Source organism: Chelonia mydas, chromosome 3, assembly GCF_015237465.2.
Source record: "Chelonia mydas isolate rCheMyd1 chromosome 3, rCheMyd1.pri.v2, whole genome shotgun sequence".
Classification (NCBI taxonomy): domain Eukaryota; kingdom Metazoa; phylum Chordata; order Testudines; family Cheloniidae; genus Chelonia; species Chelonia mydas.
The window spans coordinates 54,493,535-54,510,394 of NC_057851.1; the positions used below are offsets into that span (position 1 = coordinate 54,493,535).

Here is a 16,860-nt window from a genome sequence, read left to right on the forward strand (position 1 = left end):
AGCTGCAATAAATTTGTTAGTCTCTAAGGTGCCACAAGTACTCCTCATTTTTTTTTTGCTGATACAGACTAACACGGCTGCCACTCTGAAACCTGCAAGGTGTGTGTAGCTTTTTAGAAATTGAGCCCAATTAATACCATACAAGAACAAAAATGTTTGTGCACTTACCATAGTTTTCTGTCTCCACCATTAGCTAAAAAAAAATTGGGTCTTCAACCTGCTTGCTGTTTAGGGGCAAAACCCGACCTGTTAGTCAGCAATAGAGCAGCAGTGACCCAGTTACTGACAACCCAGCCATTATGAAATAAGTTACTTCTATAAGCAGCAGTGTGGAAGAGATCAGAGATACTAAAAATTATTTTTATAAAAAAAATTGTCAATGCGTATGTCCTCTTCCTCCTGATTCAACTAATATTGTCCCAAATTATAAGAAGTTATGTAAGGTTAGGCAGATTTGTGAACCTTCCTACGAGAAAGAAAGGAAATGTGCAGGTAAGCAGTGATACATTTTCATGTTTTCTGTTCAGGAAGGTACACAGATCCTTTATGATAGGATTTTGCCAGCAGTGTATAGCCAGTGCATAGCCAAGTGTTAGATAAGACAAAAATTCTTACATATTATGCATTACTATTTACAGTTGGTCTCTCTGATCACTAAGGTCCCACGGAGTGTAACATGCATCTTCCCAAAACAGCATCACACACACACACACCTATATTGCAAATCTTTGTTTTATGAAAAGCATGGACAAAGCACGAAACACCTTCCTTCCACGTTTCCTCAAATAATGCATAAAGTTTTTCCACACAGATAGTTGCCATGGCTCTGACTTTGAAGCAGGGGGGTAAGATGTCTTGTTTTACTGGCTTCCAATGTGCTCCATTTGATCCATCTTGAAACTGAAAACCCTTGAGGCTTCTTGCTTTTGGTGGCTGGATTGTACAGGACACTTCAGCAAGTTTGTGTGTTCTATATGGATCTTGAGAACCCTGTGGACATTTAGCATACGGCAGAGACTTTTTGAGCGATGTAAGAGTTTCACAGAATAAATTCAGCATTAACTCTTGTATAAAGATATTCAACTTGGGCATTAAGGCCAAATTCGTTCTGAGCACTACTTTCTCTTTGTGAAGTGTCAGTACTATAGATCTATGGACAGAATCCTGAGTCTGACATCCTTCTGGCTGAAATCATGATTATGAGGAAAGTTACTTGGAAAAGTAGCCAGATTGATGTCTCAGGATTGATGTTATGACTAGATGTCAATTCAGTGACAATGGACAACCCTTCTCTAATGTAAGAGGCCATCCCAAGCGCTTGTGATGGTGATGAGCTATGACAGAATAGCACAGAACTAGCAGTTGTGCTTTGGTGGTGGAGTGCGTTTCCTGGAGCAAGATTACATGTGCTTCAAAGTTTGTAGTTAAGTGGAAGTAGATATCCACTTTCACCATGGATTTCCCCTCAGTATTAAAATGTAGCATCTTGAGAACCACCCCCAGCACTAGAGTTTGCAGCGCTGGTCCTGAAAGGAGTCCCCTTGGAGGGTGGCTCTTCCAGGCTGAATGTCACTTAGAATGAGAGCATGTGTTCCACACTTCTATTTTCATCCATTTTCATTTCACTTTGTGCCACTCACAGGAGACACCCTGAGAAGGGAGAAGACAAGCCTCAGGGTTGTGTTGTATGCACCAAAGGAGGATTGATTGGAGACTTCCCGCCCATCCCACCCCACCAAGGAACTTCTTCATGTCTAGGTATAGTGAGATTCATCCTCTTCTGACAGTTGTCAACAGTATGGTGGATAAAGCTGCCACTTTCACTTTAAAGGTCCAAAGTTTAATATCTGTGGTCAGATTGTCTTGTAGAAATTCCAGGACATGTCTGACAGACTTAATTGAGACTAGATTATGGACCTTACCAAACATCAGGATCATCGGTCACGTCTAACAGTATGTGCTGTGGAACAACTTCTTCACAGATGCTCGTTAGATAATGAGTTTGTTAAGTCCCCCCTCATTTGAATGTTCTCCTTTCAAATACCATGCAGCTGGGGTCAGCATGCAGCCATGATGCAGGATCAGACCCTATGGGAGAGACAGAACGCAAGCAAGCACAATTCCTGCATGGGAAGGCAAGCTGCAAACTTCTTCAGGTCAGAATTAGGATCTCCTAAGTCAGCAAGGGGCTATCAACATCACTCTCCTTCCCGATCTTCAGAATGTATGGATATTTATAAGAGATTTTGGACAACTCTGGGAGAGAGCATCTGTTACCATTTTCTTTTGGTCTTGTCTTTTTGAGAAGAACCTGAACATTACAGCTAAATCAATTGTTGCATTGCCAAGAGTTGACTAGAAGTCTGACCACCTTGTGATGGAGACTCCATTTGGCTTGATCAATCACCTGTTTAAGCCAAACTGTCTTGACATCGAGCTTCCCTTCTAGGTGGAAGACATGAAGCAATGAGAGACTGTCTTCTCAATGGAGTTACTTTTTGCTGTAGAGTTGAAGAAGTGATTCCTCCAGCCTTTTTTGATTTAAAGCCTGGTAGATGTGTCATCCGTCATTATTGGGATACTGTTGTTATGCAATGTGGGAACAGCTATACTCCAAGGCCATTTCATACTCCTCTGAGTTCTGGCCAATGTATGCTCTCTTCTTCCATCTCCTGAAGAGATTCCCTGTACAGATCTCCCTTTTGCAGGTTCTCCACAGCTGCTTAGATTGGCATCTGTCAGAGTCTGTGTGGTTTAAAAATCCGATGTCCTTGTTAGATACCGACTGTCCTTCATCCATCACTCTCTGTGATATTTCAATCTGGACAGTTGAGTTGGATAGTGTGTATGTGGGTAACAAAAGGAGGACATTTTGAAGGGCCTTGTGTAAGTCTATACACAATAGCATCATTCCAAGGAGGACACCAGTGTTTGATCCAGGGATTCTATGGAGTTCAGGATATCCATGGTTGTGACCTTCAGTCACCATACACTGTCTGTTTAGTTTTTACATACAATTATATTTCCTGTCAGTTTCTTCAGATAGTTCATTGTACAGCTACAATGTCATTTGGCACTGAAATGACTTTAGTCATGATGTATACGTAGCGCCATTACAACAGGTAGATTAAGTGTAAACCATAACCACATTCTAGTTTTGTGTTACATGAGAAGTGAGTTCTCTGCACAACTCAAATATAACTCAGTGGGGAAGAGTTCCTATTCTAAATCATGTGTGGCCCGCAGTCCTGGAAACTGTGTGTGTGTCATTTGGTACTGACTTTTCCCTCTCCCATTTCTGCTATTACTGAATAGTGATCCAGATTGGGTTTCCCGTACCCATACCCATCCTGAGGGAACTGTATTCAGTCAGACCACTAGAAAGGAAACCTACTCTGAGACAACAGGAATTAATTCAGAGAAGTCCTATGACCTTGGTTGTACAGGAAGTCGGACTAGATCACAACAGTCACTCCTTTCTTTATAATCTACGAAAAACACTTCCCTCCAAATGTAGCTCAGCAACTTAAAGTCGGTGGCTTTACCATTCAGCTTTCCATTGAGGAGGAGCCTCTAAATTACGGGTGCCTAAATTAAGTGGGCCTTCGGATGGCAGTTAGGGGTCAAAGGTGACTTTCAATAGCAGAGAGACAGGTGAAAGTGTCTAGCAGAATTCAGTGTGTTGAACACCTTCCTCTCTCTGTGGTCTGAAGTGTTAATCTAGAAAAATAAGTCTTTCCTCTACACTGGATGCATTTAGAGAAAGCGTGTCTAACTGATGCAGCATCAAGGACCACACCAGCTTGCTATAGTTTTAGGGCTCTATCATATCGGTGAGAGAAATACAATATAATGAAGAAACATGTACTAAGTTTCAAGCTACACACTGCTTTTCTTGCTCTCTTTAGTCCTGTCTCCTTACTTTCCCCACTTTCATTCTAACTATTTATCATCTCTCTCCTCACTTTGAAAAGCACTTTTTCATTCTTTCTTGCCTTTAACTTCCCTTCCTTTTTTCTTGTCTTGATCTCCAATCTCAGATCTTGTCTTTATTAGCTTTTCTCACCAAGTTTCCCATCATTAACTCGGGCACAGCTCTACCAGTGCAAATGTCAGTCTAGATGACAATAGTTAGAATATTGGTGGCTAGTCTACACTTGTGCTGCCACCATTGCTATCACCAGTACAGTTCCAACCATGGGAAATTTTAGAGGAAGAGACATCCTATAGGTTCTTTGCACCGCTCTCTGGATTCTCCCACTGCCTATGTTCTGAGGCTGGACTCCCAGAGAAGTGTTTAAGTTCTAGCTGCCCACAGGTCTTCTGTCTGTCAGCCACATTATGCCTGCTTACTGGATTCAGTCTATGGGCCCACCAGTTATTCTCCAAGGCCACAACAAAGCAGCTAGCACACTTTTGGTGCTATATAGCAGTTTTACAAGACAAAAAAAGAAAATCAAATCTACCCAGAGATTTGGTGTTCTTTGCTGCTTATTTAACAATTGTCTGAATTACTCTCACATCTATAATACAATTCTTACAGCCTGAACAGAAATTGCAAGCAAGGAAACTACCCAGGGTTTAAAAGTGCCTTTACAGCTGTTTATTACACGTAAGTCACTTAATATGAATATTTTAAGACATCCGCTGTGTTTCCATGTGTAGGCAACAGAGATCTTGTACGAGCATATTCCAGGTCTACTGAAAACAGAGAAGAGCTTCCACTAAGGTTAAATTTTGGCAGGCGGCATCATCTCCATATTCTAGCTTGCCAAATTGCATTTGGATTTCACTGAACATACCTACTTTTTTAAAAACGGCAAAGAGTCCTGTGGCACCTTATAGACTAACAGACGTATTGGAGCATAAGCTTTCGTGGGTGAATACCCACTTCGTCGGATGCATGTAGTGGTATTCACCCACAAAAGCTTCTGCTCCAATACGTCTGTTAGTCTATAAGGTGCCACAGGACTCTTTGCCGCTTTTACAGATCCAGACTAAACACGGCTACCCCTCTGCTACTTTTTCAATACATCTAGGGAAGTAGAAACATTTGTTGCTGCAGAGAACTTGGCTTACACTGAAGATCTGGAACTGTGCTTCAAAGATGAATCAGAAACAGATTGATTTAGGAATTTGATCTACCTACTCTGACCTCACTGTTCCATTGCCAATATCTGGAAGCAGTGGAGATTACACAAATAAGTTAAACTATGTCAGAACTTGAGAGTTCAAACTAGACTGACTATTCAATAATCTTTAAACAAGAATTAAAAAAAAATATTGATTTTATATGGATAAATACATCTTTCTTCAGAATTATGACCCAGCTCAAGTCAAATAAGGGCCAGAACAGTATCTAACTGTTAGAAGCAGACACCAGTTATGACATATTAAAAGGACTCATTTTCCCAGGATAGGCGCATGAGACAACCTCAAGAATGACTTCTGGAAACCCCATAATATGGCCAAGATTTTCAAGACTGACATGATTTTGGGTGCTCAACTGGAGACACCTTAAATAGACCTGATTTTCAGAAAGCATTGAGCATCCAACCTCTGAAAAATTAGGAGCCTTTAAGATGTCTCTAGTTGGACACCCAAAATCACTGGTTACTTTTTAAGATCTTGGCCTATGTTTTTCAGGCCTAGGCTATTCAAGTCTCAATTTGCGCCATCATACTCAAAAACTCAAACTGCTTTTGCTCAAAAACTTTAGAAACAAACCTCATTTTCAGGCAGAGGTCAAACCACAATTTTTTCAGCATGATAGATGAAAGTAATGAGCAACTCAGAAATAGTAGGTTAGAGTCAAGATGTTTAAAGAGCTTTACTGATACTGCAATAAGTGGAGAGGACAACTTGTGTTGTGCAATACGTCAGTCCTTCTGCCTCCAATCCTACTTCTTCTATCTCCATCCCCGCCCCCCGCAACCCCTGTGATCTTTAATCATAGGAGTTACTATACTGAATCAAAGCTCTGGCCCATCTAGTCCTGTATCCTGTCCATGACAGTAGCCAGTACCAAATGTTTTTGAGGAAGACCGGGGGGGCGGGGGGGGGGAGGAGAAGAGAAGAGCTACAGTTGGCAGAAGTGGGAGTTTCCTCCTAATTCCTAATATAGGTTAGAAATTTGCTTAAACCCTGAAGCATGAGGTTTTAGATCCCTTCTAAAACCTTTATTATAACCCTGGAAATTCTTGTTATACATGTAAATGTTCCGTCCCTCCTCCCAATTGGACCCTCAATCTCACCTTCCTCTTCAAACTATTTTTAAACCCATTTATATCGCACTGAAGAAGAGTGGAGGACTGGGGAAAACTGACCTGCCACAATTAAGAAGTGGGGGAAGGAAATGAATTTAGGAAGAAAATAATCTTAGAAAAATCTGTGCATTATTTTCTTGCTAGAAAAGGGGGACCTATATAATCCTTGACAAGTGGCCCACTAGGCCATGAAGTTTTATCCTCTTTGCTGCCAGTGTTTAAATACATGCTGGGTTTTATTGGAAGGGAAACAGTGGAAGCCCCTCAGATGTGTTCTGGGTCGAGACACCGCACATGCACATTCCACTGAGAGGAATGGAGAGTTCACATTTCTAGTATTTCTCAGATTCAGGCAGACAGTATTGGATTAATTTACATTAATGGAAGGGGTTTGTTAGTTTGTTAAACGTGCAGAAACTGATGAGCAAGCCCACCCACTTGTCAAGGAAAGAGAAGGTAAATGCATTTGTCAAGCTCCAAAGTAAAGTAATTTGTTCATCACTTACACGCCTTCCACTATTTCCTTTGTGATTCTGTAGGGCCATACCCATTCAAGGGAATCTTTTAAGGGCTACTACTTACATTATAGCATTAACTGCCCAACTCACTATAATTAGGAAGGAGAATTAAGAAATCAGTAAATTTGTCAAAGTATAATTTCTCTTTTGTATGTTTGATGGCTATATATGAGAATTAAGTCTACATTATGGTTATGGTAAGATCTGAAAATCTTTAAAAAGTTGACACATTTTACATTTTAATGTTCAGCACCTACCATTTCTGTATTCTTATTCACTCCTATAAATCTTAAATCACATCAGATATGCAAGGAAGCTTTACAATTACATAATATCCACTAATCAAGATAGCTCATTCTATAAAATCCCTTATATGTCAGAATTTTTGATCTGTAATACACTCCAGCCTGCATATTATGCTGTTGGCACACTGGTAAGTTATCTTGTTCCAGAGGAAAAGAAAGTGTTATACTGTTCTTCATGTAGCCAAACTAGATGTACCAGTTAATTAAAAAAACGTCACTTGTTAATGATCCAATGAATGCCTAACAACAACAACTTCAGTGTATTTGGAAAGTTTGTATTTGTTACTGTAATTAATATCTCATTCATAACTTTACAACTCTGAGTTTGGAATAAACAATTTTAACATGAGATGAAATGGAGTAGCATTATAAAAAAAAAATTAAGTGACCAGAGAATTGTGTTAGCAGTTTATAAAATACTGTTATAGCTATGCTGCCATTTTTTTGTAATTAGTGTTTTCATCTCCTCTCGTAAAACAGGAGAGGTAGACAATTTTGCTAACAATGGCAGCATACATTGAAAAATCTAACCATGTCACAGTATAATTGAAATTCTGGTAAGAAGTTAGTAATTCCAGTCTCATGTTATAAGGAGGGCAATGGCAGCAGAAGACTGCAAGTATGCCCGGCTCTTAAGTGGGCTATGCAAGGGAGGCAGGGGGAAAAATCTCTAAATGCCAGCCAAAATTCTTAGCCCTGGTCTACACTAGGAGTTGAGGTCAAATTTAGCAGCGTTAAATCGATTTAACCCTACACCCATCCACACGACGAAGCCCTTTGCTCGACTTTAAGGGCTCTTAAAATCGATTTCCTTACTCCACCCCCAACAAGGGGATTAGTGCTGAAATCGGCCTTGCCGGGTCAAATTTGGGGTACTGTGGACACAATTAGACAGTATTGGCCTCCGGGAGCTATCCCAGAGTGCTCCATTGTGACCGCTCTGGACAGCGCTCAACTCAGATGCACTGGCCAGGTAGACAGGAAAAGGCCCACGAACTTCTGAATTTCAATTTCCTGTTTGGCCAGCGTGGCAAGCTGCAGGAGACCATGCAGAGCTCATCAGCAGAGCTGACCATGCAGAGCTCATCAGCAGAGCTGACCCTGATGGAGCCCCAGAATCGCAAAAGAGCTCCAGCATGGACCAAACGGGCGGTACGGGATCTGATCGCTGTATGGGGAGAGGAATCCGTGCTATCAGAACTCCATTCCAATTTTTGAAATGCCAAAACATTTGTCAAAATCTCCCAGGGCATGAACAACAGAGGCCGTAACAGGGACCCGAAGCAGTGCCACGTGAAACTTAAGGAGCTGAGGCAAGCCTACCAGAAAACCAGAGAAGCAAACGGCCGTTCCGGGTCAGAACCCAAAATATGCTGCTTCTAGGATGAGCTGCATGCCATTTTAGACTCCTTCAATGGAGCTGGAGGCAACACGGAAGCAGGTTTTGGGGACGAGGAAGATGATGATGATGAGGTTGTAGATAGCTCACAGCAAGCAAGTGGAGAAACCGGTTTTCCTGACAGCCAGGAACTGTTTCTCACCCTGGAGCCAGTACCCCCCGAACCTACCCAAGGCTGCCTCCCGGACCTGCCAGGCGGAGAAGGGACCTCTGGTGAGTGTACCTTTTAAAATACTATACATGGTTTAAAAGCAAGCATGTTTAATGATTAATTTGCTCTGGCATTCGTGGCTCTCCTGGATGTACTCCCAAAGCCTTTGCAAAAGGTTTCTGGGGAGGGCAGCCTTATTCCGTCCACCATGGTAGGACACTTTACCACTCCAGGTTAGTAGCACGTACTCAGGAATCATTGTAGAACAAAGCATTGCAGCGTATGTTTGCTGGCGTTCAAACAACATCCGTTCTTTATCTCTCTGTGTTATCCTCAGGAGAGTGATATCATCCATGGTCACCTGGTTGAAATAGGGTGCTTTTCTTACGGGGAGGGGAGGGTGGTTAGCTTACAGGGAAGTAGAGTGAACCAAGGGGCAGGGGGTTTCATCAAGGAGAAACAAACAGAACTGTCACATCGTAGCCTGGCCAGTCATGAAATTGGTTTTCAAAGCTTCTCTGATGCGCACCGTGCCCTCCTGTGCTCTTCTAACCGTCCTGGTGTCTGACTGTGCGTAACCAGAAGCCAGGTGATTTGCCTCAACCTCCCACCCTGCCATAAACGTCTCCCCCTTACTCTCACAGATATTGTGGAGTGTACAGCAAGCAGTAATAAGGGTGGGAATATTGGTTTCACTGAGGTTTAACCGAGTCAGTAAACTGCGCCAGCGCGCTTTTAAACGTTCAAATGCACATTCTACCACCATTCTGCACTTCCTCAGCCTGTAGTTGAACAGCTCCTGACTACTGTCCAGGCTTCTTGAGCCATGGCATTAAGGGGTAGGCTGAGTCCCCAAGGATAGCTATAGGCATTTCAACATCCCCAACAGTTATTTTCTGGTCTTAGAAGTAAGTCCCTTCCTGCAGCTGTTCAAACAGCCCAGAGTTCCTGAACCTTTCAGGTACCTTTCCTGGCCATCCCACGTTGATGTCAGTGAAACGTCCCTTGTGATCCACCAGTGCTTGCAGCACTATCGAAAAGTACCCCTTGCGGTTTATGTACTCACCGGCTTGGTGCTCCGGTGCCAAGATAGGGATACGGGTTCCGTCTATGGCCCCACCATAGTTAGGGAATCCCATTGCAGCAAAGCCATCCACTATAACCTGCACATTTCCCAGGGTCACTATCCTTGATATCAGCAGATCTTTGATTGCATTGGCTACTTGCATCACAGCAGCCCCCACAGTAGATTTGCCCACTCCAAATTGATTCCTGACTGACCGGTAGCTGTCTGGCATTGCAAGCTTCCACGGGGCTATTGCCAGTCGCTTCTCAACTGTGAGGGCTGCTCTCATCTTGGCATTCTTGCGCCTCAGGTCAGGGGAAAGCAAGTCACAAAGTTCCATGAAAGTGCCCTTACACATGCGAAAGTTTTGCAGCCACTGGGAATCGTCCCTGACCTGCAACACTATGCAGTCCCACCAGTCTGTGCTTGTTTCCCAGGGCCCAGAATTAGCACTCTACCACATAAACCTGCCCCATTAGAACCATGCCCACATTGCCAGGGCCCGTGCTTTGAGAGAAGTCTGTGTCCACGTCCTCATCACTCTTGTCACCGCGCTGACGTCGCCTACTCGCCCGGTTTCGCTTTGCCAGGTTCTGGTGCTGCATATACTGCTGGATAATGCATGTGGTGTTTAATGTGCTCCTAATTGCCAAAGTGATGTGAGCGGGCTCCATGCCTGCCGTGGTATGGCGTCTGCACAGAAAAAAGGCGCGGAACAATTGTCTGCCATTGCCCTGACGGAGGGAGGGGTGACTGACGACATGGCTTACAAGGTTGGCTTACAGGGAATTAAAAATCAAGAAAGGGGGTGGCTTTGCAAGAAACAGAATGGCCCCCTCAAGGATAGAACTCAAAACCTCAAGGATAGAACTCAAAACTGGGTTTAGCAGGCTGTTGATTTCACGGAGGGAGGGAGGAGAAAATGAATACAAAACAAATCTGGTCTATTTCTTGTTTTGAGCCACTTCATCTATCTTTATACATCTTGCTGGTAGCAGACCGTGCAGTACGATCGCTAGCCATCGTCATCTCCTGGGTGCTCAGCAGAAGACGGTGCAGTATGACTGCTGGCCATCGTCTTCTGCTGGCTGCTGATTAAAAGACAGTGCACTGCCGGTAGTACTGAATCGCAAGGAGATGAAACTTAAAAGGGAAATGACCTGGCTGAGTCACTCCCATGTTTGCCCAGGCGCCCCTGACCTCATCGAGGTCGGTTAAAAGAGCACCCAGGACTACGTCGATGACGGCTACCAGTCATACTGCACTGTCTGCTGCCAAACGGCAATAAACTGCTGCTGTATAGCAATGCAATACCGCGTCTGCCAGCACCCAGGAGACATACGGTGACGGTTAGCTGAGTGGGCTCCATGCTTGCCATGGTATGGCGTCTGCACAGGTAACTCAAGAAAAAAAGGCACAAAACGATTGTCTGCCCTTGCTTTCACGGAAGGAGGGAGGGAAGGGGGGCCTGATGATATGTACCCAGAACCACCCACGACAATGTTTTAGCTCCATCAGGCACTGGGATTTCTACCCAGAATTCAAATGGGCGGCGGAGACTACGGGAACTGTGGGATAGCTACCCACAGTGCAATGCTCTGGAAGTCTATGGTTGCCTCGGTACTGTGGACACACTCCGCCGACTAAAGACACACACAATCGACTGTATAAAAACGCTTTCTACAAAACTGACTTCTATAAATTTGACCTAATTTCATAGTGTAGACATAGCCCAAAACAGAGTAATTTTCTTTAAGAGTTTTACATAATAAAGGTAACTTTTGCATTTGTAATTTAAACTCCAAGAGAGCAGAATAAAGGAGAATGCCCAGACACACAAACTCCTCTTTAGAGCCACTCCTTGAAATTGAATAGTTTCCTTGAAAATTCCTTCCCTACCACACACACTCATGCCCTATCAAATGTGAGCACTGGGCTGCTCAGTCAGTGTCTTCTTTACAGGCAATATAATTGAAGTGCATGTTTAGTAACATGCTACCAAAAGTTTTCAAAAATAGGTGCAAGGAAGAGGTGGATCACATTATTTTTAATTTTTTAAAGAGAAAACAAGATTCAATGCAATATACTATGGATAATAGGAATTAGCAGGTATAGAACAAAGCTGAATTTATGCAAGAGTGACAGTCATGCTTGCTACTCATGCTTAATTTGAGACATTTTCAATTAAAGGAAGTTACTTTAATATCTGAAGCTAAAGAAATGCCTATAGCCAGCATCTGGAAAGCCACTAATTGCACGGTGTATGGTTTTCTCCCCATTCCCTTTGTCAGTTTAAATAATTTAACTGTTTAAAGCAATAGGAAGTCAGAAATATGTGCCTATAGTTTTGATATTATGTATTGGTAAAAGGAAGGCCCCTAGCCCTAAGATTTCACTCATCTTAATCTATTAAATATTGTTTACAGAGGGGAAAAAACCCTACTCCCATCCACATCTTTATGGGAAAGCCATACCTTGTGAAAATTTCCGTAACTGCACAATTCCTAAATAGAACATACTTCTGGTGGGTTTTGTTATACTTCTGAAGGATATGTTGTATTTTTTGTTTTAATATGCAAAGTACATATTTTAGTTCTAGAAGATCTAGTCCTCACATAACTAACAGATTAAAAAATTATGGAGTTTAGCTGTCCATAACAATAACATGGCTGTCTTTCTTTCTTTCTTTTGAAGTTAAAATGTATATCTAACCATTTTGTTTTAGTGAGGCTTGAGTTAGGACAAAAAGGTTCAGCACTGAAAGTTTGCCTTTCACATAATCAACTGTATTCTCTTTGTAGCAAGAACATATGTAGGCGGGAACATAATGCTATTTCTGGCAGTTGCCCAATCATTTTACAAATAATTTCCACAAAGGATAGCCATGGTTAAGTGGTGCTGGTTCATTTTTGTAACAGTATGCAAGACTCTGCATCAAATCCAGTAGTCCTTAGATACAATACCCATAATTTTAGTCAGAGTTATTGGGTACTCAGCTTTTTTGAAAATCGGACCATTTCTTCAGGTGCCTAAATAATGCTTTCAGAGCCTAACTTTAGGCACCCAGCCTTGAAAATCATTGCCTATGTGTCTAGTTTGATAACACTTGCCTGCTGGTAGATGCAGTAATAGGTTTTTAGAAGACTGAAAGGATGTTGGGTATGAGGGAGCTTTTATTGAGCTAAAAAAAGATTTTCTCCTAAACACACATATGAACATAGTAAGATTTGAGACTGAGGAATTCAATCCCCACATATTATGTAACTTTCCCAGAAGAAGGGTGCTTTTAATTTTGAGACAGTATGGAATTCCGGAAAAGGAGTTATGGAATGAGTATTGAAAGAATTTCATGCCAAAGCACCAGAATTATCAATATGTAAACCTCCACGGGCAGTACTTAATACTCATCATATCAAATACTTTGACTTTATTAGGTTTTTTCCCAGTTGCCCAGTCTTCAAATATAGTAAAGCTTCCAGATAAGCACATTGTGTTATGCTCATTCCTATTAAAAAGTGTTGATTAAGCATGTCAAATCTTCATAACCTAATTGTAAAGTCACGTATGCATTCTATGACACATCAGTAAGGACAGCCTGAAACATAGCAAAAGTGCAATACCACCTGCCTAAGAATCTGACAGTGCCATGCATTTTGAGCTCTACCTCCAAGCCAACACACTGGTGGGCTTCAATTAACATTGAGTTAAATTTGCTTTCACATTTCCTCTCCTCTGGGCTGGTCATGGCACTCAGACCAGCTGCAGGAATACAGTCACTAAGAGTGACTGCTGCTTTCTTGCTGAAGAGTAATGGCAGAGATAGAGACAACCCCCCCTCTCTCATAAGAGTGATGGCAGAAATCTTCAGTCTCACTTTTTTCAACTGGTCAAAGGGCACATAACATAGTGTGATTTTGCTAAAAGCCTCCCTTGTCCTGCTCTAATTTGGCATCGGAACTTAAGCCTCTCACCATGAGCAGCAGTGGGCAGAACAAAGCAAGTGTTCTAGCTCATTAAGGTGTTAGGGCCAGAGGTAGAGGTGGTACTCCCTCATTGGTTTGAAAAGCAAGCCATAACCCTTATTGGCCCTGCCCTTGGAATCCTGCCACCAGTCTCCTCATATCCTTCAGCATCATTCAAGTGTCCGCTCCCCAACATCTGTCTCCCAGCGCTTCTTCCAGGATCTCTAATTCCACAATTCTTTAGCTCACTACCACTCTCAGGCTCCTTACCCTGTCATCCACTGACACACCCATTCCATTCTCCCCTCCACCTTCTACTACTTCACTATCCTACCTATTTCACTAATCCTCAGCATAGGCTCACCTCCCACATCTGCTGCCTCTGGCCCCACGTTGGCAAATGGCTTTTTAGGAAATCGCATGACACACAGACTTCCTCCACTACAAGTTTGTCCTCTCCTCCTTCAGTACTGCCATCTCTCTTCAAGGTCAAGTAGTGCTACTTCTCTACTCCGACCGACTCCCATGCCTGTAATCCCAATTACCTGTTCACCACATTTGACTCTCTCCTAGAAACAGACACACACACACTCTGCACATAGGGTCTTCCTGACTGATGAAAGCCAGACTTGAAAGCACATCCCACAGCCTCCCCTATCATCCCTTCTTTCTCATCTGCTGTCACTAATGCTGATTTTGTCTACATTGCTCCTCTAGTTCTTATCTACCCCAGTAATCCCAACTTTCCCCTTCCTCAAAGCCAGAGGTCATAACTACTTCTCTTATTCCCCTTTCTCCTTAACTCCTTACTCTCCTCAATCCTCCCCTGCTTTCCCCAGTACAAGCATGCTTTTGTCTCCCCCTTCCATAAAAAGATCCCAACTTGGCCTCACCTACCTCTCCACTTACTACCCCATCTCTCTCTGTCTCTCTCTTTTCCCCTTCTTCACCTCTAAATTCAACCAATGCCCATAGAAATGCAGGGCTGGATGGGACTTTGGGAGGTCATATAGTCCAACACCCCATAGTGAGGCAGCATCAAGTAAACCTTGTGTAGAAAGAATAGTAAATATGGCAGGCGACCAGCTTGGCTTAACAGTGAAATCCTTGCTGATCTTAAACACAAAAAAGAGGCTTACAAGAAATGGAAGATTGGACAAATGACCAGGGATGAGTATTTAAATATTGCTCGGGCATGTAGGAATGAATCAGGAAGGCTAAATCACACCTGGAGTTGCAGCTAGCGAGGGATGTTAAGAGTAACAAGAAGGGTTTCTTCAGGTATGTTGGCAATAAGAAGAAAGCCAAGGAAAGTGTGGGCCCCTTACGAAATGAGGGAGGCAACCTAGTGACAGAGGATGTGGAAAAAGCTAATATACTCAATGCTTTTTTGCCTCTGTCTTCACGAACAAGGTCAGCCCCCAGATTACTGCATTGGGCAGCACAGCATGGGGAGCAGGTGGCCAGCCCTCTGTGAAGGAGGAAGTGGTTCGGGACTATTTAGAAAAACTGGACATGCACAAGTCCATGGGGCCGGATGCGTTGCATCTGAGAGTGCTAAAGGAATTGGCGGATGTGATTGCAGAGCCATTGGCCATTATCTTTGAAAACTCATGGCGATCGGGGGAAGTCCCGGAAGACTTGGAAAAAGGCTAATGTAGTGCTCATCTTTAAAAAAGGGAAGAAGGATGATCCTGGGAACTACAGGCCGGTCAGCCTCACCTCAGTCCCCGGAAAAATCATGGAGCATGTCCTCAAGGAATCAATTCTGAAGCACTTAGAGGAGAGGAAAGTGATCAGGAACAGTCAGCATGGATTCACCAAGGGAAAGTCATGCCTGACTAATCTAATTGCCTTCTATGATGAGATAACTGGTTCTGCGGATGAAGGGAAAGCAGTGGACGTGTTATTCCTCGACTTTAGCAAAGCTTTTGACACAGTCTCCCACAGTATTCTTGTCAGCAAGTTAAAGAAGTATGGGCTGGATGGATGCACTACAAGGTGGGTAGAAAGTTGGCTAGATTGTCGGGCTCAACGGGTAGTGATCAATGGCTCCATGTCTAGTTGGCAGCCGGTATCTAGCGGAGTGCCCCAAGGGTCGGTCCTCGGGCCAGTTTTGTTCAATATCTTCATTAATGATCTGGAGGATGGTGTGGATTGCACCCTCAGCAAGTTTGCGGATGACACTAAACTGGGAGGAGTGGTAGATATGCTGGAGGGTAGGAATAGGATACAGAGGGACCTAGACAAATTGGAGGATTGGGCCAAAAGAAATCTGATGAGGTTCAACAAGGACAAGTGCAGAGTCCTGCACTTAGGACGGAAGAATCCAATGCACCGCTACAGACTAGGGACCGAATGGCTAGGCAGCAGTTCTGCAGAGAAGGACCTAGGGGTGACAGTGGACGAGAAGCTGGATATGAGTCAACAGTGTGCCCTTGTTGCCAAGAAGGCCAATGGTATTTTGGGGTGTATAAGTAGGGCATTGCCAGCAGATCGAGGGACGTGATCGTTCCCCTCTATTCGACATTGGTGAGGCCTCATCTGGAGTACTGTGTCCAGTTTTGGGCCCCACACTACAAGAAGGATGTGGAGAAATTGGAGAGAGTCCAGCGGAGGGCAACAAAAATGATTAGGGGACTGGAACACATGAGTTATGAAGAGAGGCTGAGGGAACTGGGATTGTTTAGTCTGAGGAAGAGAAGAATGAGGGGGGATTTGACAGCTGCTTTTAACTACCTGAAAGGTGGATCCAAAGAGGATGGATCTAGACTATTCTCAGTGGTAGCAGATGACAGGACAAGGAGTAATGGTCTCAAGTTGCAGTGGGGGAGGTTTAGGTTGGATATTAGGAAAAAAATTTTCACTAAAAGGGTTGTGAAACACTGGAATGCATTATCTAGGGAGGTGGTGGAATCCCCTTCCTTAGAAGTTTTTAAGGTCAGGCTTGACAAAGCCCTGGCTGGGATGATTTAGTTGGGATTGGTCCTGCTCTGGGCAGGGGGTTGGACTAGATGGCCTCCAGAGGTCCCTTCCAACTCTGTTATTCTATGATTCTAACCTAGACCATCTCCGACAGGTGTTTGTCTAACCTCTTCTTAAAAACCTCCAATGATGAGGATTCTACAACCTGCCTTGGAAACCAATTCCAGCTCTTAACTATCCTGATGTTTAGAAAGTTTTTCCTCATATC

General features: G+C 43.3%; 1 long non-coding RNA gene across 5 annotated transcripts in view; it reads right to left on the reverse strand.

Annotated features, from left to right (window-relative positions):
* LOC114022052 overlaps positions 1-16,860 on the reverse strand; it is a 51,858-nt gene that overhangs the window by 16,203 nt on the left and 18,795 nt on the right. Inside the window, exon 4 of one of the 5 annotated variants that reach the window (XR_006289444.1) lies at positions 169-193. The exons of the other annotated variants lie outside the window; for them this stretch is intronic. This is a non-coding gene — a long non-coding RNA (uncharacterized LOC114022052). The remainder of the gene's footprint in view (positions 1-168; positions 194-16,860) is intronic. 5 annotated transcript variants of the gene reach the window in all.